The sequence below is a fragment of the Pagrus pagrus genome, assembly GCF_965226575.1.
Source record: "Pagrus pagrus genome assembly, chromosome: 4".
Lineage (NCBI taxonomy): Eukaryota > Metazoa > Chordata > Actinopteri > Spariformes > Sparidae > Pagrus > Pagrus pagrus.
The window spans coordinates 21828163-21834781 of NC_140188.1; positions in this window are offsets into that span (position 1 = coordinate 21828163).

Consider the following 6619-nt stretch of genomic DNA (forward strand, 5'->3'; position numbering starts at 1 on the left):
AACTAATGTCGCAACATGAACATTTTCCAGTAAGCGGTTGTTTATGACGAGTTATGGCACACTGAGCGAGCAGAATAGCCTCAAAATGACTCCCAGTGGGGTTGTTTCTGATGGGCCAACAACATCAGTTATAAATCCCTAGTTCTTAAGCTAAGTCTTCGTTTTTCTGCTTAATGCCGCAAAATTGATCCGACAACACAGAGAGCTACTTGCCAGGATTATAACGAACTAAAGAAATTACAAAATATATATTCACCAGCAGCAGCGTTCACATCTTAAGAGCAGGTTGGAGTTGGAGCCACAGATGAGCCGAGAGAGATTACCCTGCTCGTGCAGTTTTTCCACTTAATCCGCACCATATATGTTAACTGTTTTTCCACTACCAATCCTGCAGTTGTTTAAACACTGCAGACTGTCCTCCACCCTCCAAGCTCCCTGACAGTGCAGACCAGCACTCCAAACAGATTAGTTCAATTTGATTTGAATCTTCCCGCCTGCTCAGACTCCTAATAGGCCTGTTCCCGAAGTCTCTTTGTCCCTCTGCCTCCTCCACCTCCTCCTCCTAATCTCCGTCTCCTGTCCCCCTCCCTGCCAGACTCAAGTCCTCTGAACCCCAATTATATAAACAGGAGATGACAGCAGGACTGGTGGAGCACAGCCAGAGAGAAGGATGATGATAAAAGAGAGAGAGAGAGAGACTCAAACAGAAACAGAAGGCCTTAATTTTGCTCGAATCGTGCACAGTGACTGGCGGGGACGTAGTATTTCTCTGGTCACAGGTGGACTTTTAGGCCTGCGTGTGTTTGGTTTTTCCATGTCTCATTATGACATTGCTTTGGCACGCTCTGAGAGGGGGATGCACTAGAAGGAAATGTCAGTAAAACAGTGGCAGCTCAGAGGAATTTTGTTATCATTATGGTTTCTTCCTCTTCTGCACCCTGGCACAAGCAACAGTGTTACCTGCTGTTTTCTGTGGTTTCAGGTGGCAAAAACCATCGAAGGCCTTTGGGAAATTTCAGAGTTCCATCTTCACCTTTCACAGCAATAAGCTCCAGTTCACACCCCTTCTTGTGAGGGAAGACAGATTATTATAAAGGTACTTCTGTTTGTTTAGTAGTTGTAGAGATGGAATGTGAAGTATATTTACTCAACCATTGTACTTTAGTACAATTTTGAGGTCCTTGTACTTACTTGAGTACTTCGTTTTCTGCCACACATACTTCTACAGTTCAGAGGTAAATACTTTTCTCTTTACTCCTCGAAATGTGTATGACAACTTCAGTTTGTTGTTACTATGCAGATTTAGTTTAAGGGAACAGTTCACCCAGAAATGAAAATTCAGTCATTATATATTCACCATCATGCTGATGGAAAGACAGGCGAAGTTGTGCAGCATTTTCCTAAACAACTGAAGTAGATGGTGAAAATGTAAAAAGTTATTTAGTTATTTAAACCTTTTAAAAGCAGAAATCTTCACTGTAGCTTCTCTGGAACAAAAGGCGAGCTTTAATGCTGATAAGCGAAGTCCAAAATCCAAATAACAAAAAGGCAGGCAAAGAAAATACCAAAGTAATACAGAAACTATGGACAAACCAGAAAACCACCAGAACTAATCAGGAACACACAAGGGCTGGGGAACAGGCACAGGAGACGCATGGACGAGAACAGACGAACCAACAAAGAGAGAGGGAAGAACACAGGCTTAACTACAGAGGGGATGAGGTGCAGGTGGAGAGTCACTGGGAACAGGGCAGTGCTGATGAAGCTGATGTGAGACAGGTGTGGGGGGGGATCAGGCTGGGGAGGAGCACAGGAACACAGGAGGCAAACAGAACACTGGGAACACAGGTGAGCAGGAAGTAGAAAGTGACAACAAGACACAAGAGGATATAACTACAAAATAAAACAGGAAATAACCAACCAAAACCCGGCTACCCAGCAGATTAGCTATATGAAGAAGCTGAACCATCTGTACCAGCTTCCACATTAAAGTGATGAACACATAAACGCATCAACAATTATAATCCAGTTAAATGTGCAAATACGCCATTCTGCATAGCGACTACTTTTATTTCTGGTGCTTTGAGTACATTTTTATGATCCTTTCGTGCTTTAACTTGAGTAAAAAATGAAATGTTTGACTTTTACTACTTGAGTACAAGATCTGAGTACTTCCTCCATCTCTGGTTACAGAAATAAAACTCACTGGCTGGAGGGACTTGCCACTTCATACTCCAAAGTTCTGTTTCCCAAATCTTTGACTGCATTAAGAGGAAGAAATAAAATCGCAGAGAACATAAAAACGAGCGCTGTAGATAATTAGGCTGCCATAAATCGAGGATGCTGAGACAGTAAAATGAGACATTAAACGGTCACAAGTATTAAGCACGTCACAGGTCGTGAACTCTCCCTTGGACTTACCCGCCACAGCGTGCATACATGCACATGCACATCAGACTTCTCTCCGTGGTCATGCCAAGCGGTGCCTAAAGCTCAGCCTCAGGCAGGGTCTTAAAGGTCACGATCTCTATGCCGCTTTAGAAGGTCGCACAAAGTTCATGACACAAGGCTGACCATATTTGGCTGCTGGCTCTCTTAAAGGCTTAGAGCTGAAATTTGAAATGATAGAGAGGGAGGGAGGAAAAAAAAAAACAGTAACTGGAATGTTCATTGGTTGCAGCTGGGCATCGTTGGAGCAATATGGACCTGGGCTTAATGCAGGAAGTGAGTGTGTGTGTGTGTGAATGCGTGTGTGCATACATATGTGCATGCACGTCAGTGTGTTTACACGGTCATGCGTGTGAGAGGAGAGGAACGAGATATTGGGTTAATACGGACCAAAGCTTAGACATTTCCAGATACATGTGTCTGTGGGAGTGTGTGTGAAAAAAGTAAACACACACGTATGCAAGCTCCGGCGTGCGTGTCTGCTTGCATGCCGGCATGTGTGCGTGTGAGTGACAGAGATATTAGAGCAATATGAGAAAGCTTAAGCCGGAAGTATGGGGATGGAGAGGTTTTTGGCTGAGCTGAGCAGAGCAGCAGAGGGGAGGAGAGGAGAGGAGAGCAGGGCGTCTTAGAAACGGCAGAAAAGCACAGAAAAGAGGTCCACAAATGTCTTTCACATCATTTTGTGTCCAAGGAGACATTTAAAAACGTGTCTTCTGCAATGTATAAGCGCCGAATGGCTCACGTGAGGTGAAATGAAATAAAATGCCTTGTAGTTCTGCACAGAGTTAACTTCTTGAACGAGTCTCTATGTAACTGTATCTCATGTGGAGCAATAATGTGTCACAGCGCACAGCAGATTAACGCAGGCAATGTTCTGCTGCTTTTCTTGGTAACGGCATCATCTATTAGAGCTTCAAACAGCACTACAAGTCTATTACAAGCCTTGATTGAAAAATCAGCAGAGGCAATTTCGCGCACGCTCAATCATCGCAGAACTGCATGTAACAAATCAGTGTGGGAGTGTTTAACTGTCTCGTTTCCTCGTTTTTTTTTACACACTGAATAATTTGTATTGAAATGTTTAATAAGCTACATTCAAACTGATGTGTGTGCGTTTGTATTTGTGGGTGCGCGTTTAAAATCCAATGTACAATGAGCCTCAGATGAATGCTTCCCGAATTATTTGTAGGAGCCTGTTCTCCATTCAGAGTCTCGCTTTAGCTGAGCAAGCGGCGGCGTACGACGCAGAAACACGGCTGCTGTGGGACTGCATCAAACATCATACACAATAATCTTGACTCCTTTGAATAATTCAAAGTTCTGTCGTTGCTCTTATGAAGGCAATCCTTCACTCTCTGCGTGCCTTTATCTTCCCCGCACAGACACACAGTCCTCCTTTCTGCAACCTCATCCCTCCTCTGTCCCCCTTTTCTGCCTCCCCCCCTTGTCTCTCTCATCTCTCCTCTCCTCTCAGTCCCTCCATCCTCCCTCCACACCTTCCCCTTCCACTCCTCCGCCGACTCTCTTTTCTAACCCCAGCCAGCAGGTCTACAAAGTAGTGCTTTCTGTGCGCCAGCAGCAATTCCTGGAGGGCAGTCAGGCAAACAAACCCGGCCAGTGCCCGCTGCATGACTCACAGAGACAGAGACCAAGAGAGAGAGAGAGAGAGGGAGAGAGGAGGCAGAGTTATTAAGATGAGAGGGCAAAAGGATTTTAAGATGTTAAGAGCTGATGAGGGTGGGGGGCAGGTTGGAAAATAAAAAAGTGGAAAGAGAAGGAAAGGCTGTAAGAGAGATTAAGAGGGGGAAGCCAGGAAAGACTGGGAGATAGAGAGCGAGATGGGGGCAAATGGAGGGCAACCTGCGCGATCTTGCATGCACACGAGAGGAGCAGACAGGCACGCAGCCCAGCGAGGAGGCACGAAGAGAGCAAAATAACTTGTCCTCCCCCCTCTCTCTATCCCTCTCTATCTCCCCCCTCGCTCCCTCCCTCCCTTCCCTCCCCTCCTCCCTATCTCTCCCGTTCCCCTCGCTCCTGAGCCAAAAAGCGAAGCTCAGCACGACAGTCTTACACGACACGGTGACCCGGAGCCGATCAGAGAGCAGGGTCGACGGAGGCCGAGACAGAGGGGCGCACCAGCAGAGGAAACGATGAAATGGGAGTAAAGGGTCAAATGTGCTGATGGATGAAGGTTCCCTGCATGAGGATCATTTCTTTAAGTACTTAAAGGATGTTGATCATTATGATTATGTGTTTGTTTACATTTGTTTGTGTTTTTTCAAATTGTTGTTTGTGGTCGATTTTCAGTGTTATTTTTTTTTTTTTTAAATTTGCCACAAGCCAAACCTGCTTCAAACAGAGTTGATCATTTTCACCAGAAAACAATTAAGAATATTTTTTGCGATATTTTGTTTTAAACCATCTTTTTTTTTCTTTTTGCGCACATTTTGGGGTTTAATGCAAACGATCATTTTGCTACAGTGATGTTGCCATGTAATAAGTGGAAGTCTCCAGGAAGTCACTGAGCCCGGCCAAAATATAGCTCCGCACATAACCCACTGCAAAACCACAGCTTGTTGTTTTATCACTTCAGATTTTGCACAAATTAAACAAACAACCGATAACATGTGCTTTAAAAGGGGCCTTTGGACAGAGCCAGGCTAGCTTTTTCCACCAGTTTCCAGTCTTTGTGCCAAGCTAAGCTAATCACCTGCTAGCTACAGCTTCACGATTAGCGTAGAAACATGAGTGTTGTGTCATTTTCTTATCTAAAATGTCAAACTATTCTATTAACCCGCAGGCTCCATGGAAAAAGAATAAAACATAGAATAGTGAGGACATGACCTCATTGTCCACGATGGTTCAGGAAACAAATCAAACCTGCAACAAGAACAAGCCAGATTGAAAGAAAGGAAGCTTAGATAAAAGGATTAGACACAGAAAGATAAGAGATGAGGTGAGAGATACGACAGCACGGAAAAGTTTTCCTGAGAAATGGGATGTGCATGAGCTGCAGAGGAGGAGGAGGAGGAGGAGGAGTTCGGCTGTGCCCCATGTGAGCCGTCTCCAGGCTGGGTAGACTGCTACCTTCGCCAGCCTCCCTCTGGACCGCATTAGACATGGCGCTCAGATAATACACTGCTGGGGATGGGGGAGGGGGGTACAGACAGGGGGAAGGCTGAGCACGGGAGAATTCCTTTCAGATTTTAATACACAATGGACCAAGAAGGCAAGAACAAATAATCAGATGAACAAAACTCCCCTCGGTATGACTGACTATCTGATGTCAACAACATGTGACCGACAGTTAGGAGCCACCTCTCTTACTGTGTGTTGTAGAGGCCAGAAGTTTTTTAAAGTCATTGTTTGAAACAATGAATCGCTTTCTTGCCAATAGTTAGAGGAGAAGATTGATACCACTCTCACATGTGTATGGTAAATACATAGCACAGCCAGTCAGCTTAGCCTAGCATTAAGACTGTAAACTGGAGGAAAGAGCCTGGCGCTGTCCTCAGTTAAAAAAAAAAACACCTACAAGCACCTCTAAAGCTACCTAATAAACACTTTATGTCCCATTTGATCTACACACACACACAAAACAAGTGTAAAAACGACCATTTGATGATATCTTGTTTCTTCACTGGGGCTAGGTATAACTGGTCTGGTTAAAAAAAGTGCATATCCAAAAAAATGTCAAACTATTAGGCTACTTTTCAAAACCCTTTTGTGTTAAGATACACAACTAAGATTAGCCATAAATTACTGCTTTTATGCATTATCTCAATTAGTTAAAGGGCCAATACATAGGAATTTGAGTGGAAAACACTCAAAAATGTACTTAAATTATTAAGAGAATGTGTAGCAATGACAGTTTTGACGTTGTGATGTCTACTGTGTAGCAGAGACATCTACTGAAGTTAGCAAGCTAACCCGCGAGCACTGGCCAATCCCGGTCCAAAGCTCCTGAGCTAGCGGTGTAAACACCAACACTTCCCTGGTCCCTAAGCTCCCAGTCTGGAATAACTGTATGGCTACCTGAACTAACTAGCGAACAGCAGCTACAATTAGCAGCAGATAGCGGTCACTTTGGTGCTGCCCCCTATTTGTATGTATGAATTTGACAGGTGGCCAATTCTTACATATTGCACCTTTAATTAACCATGTCTAA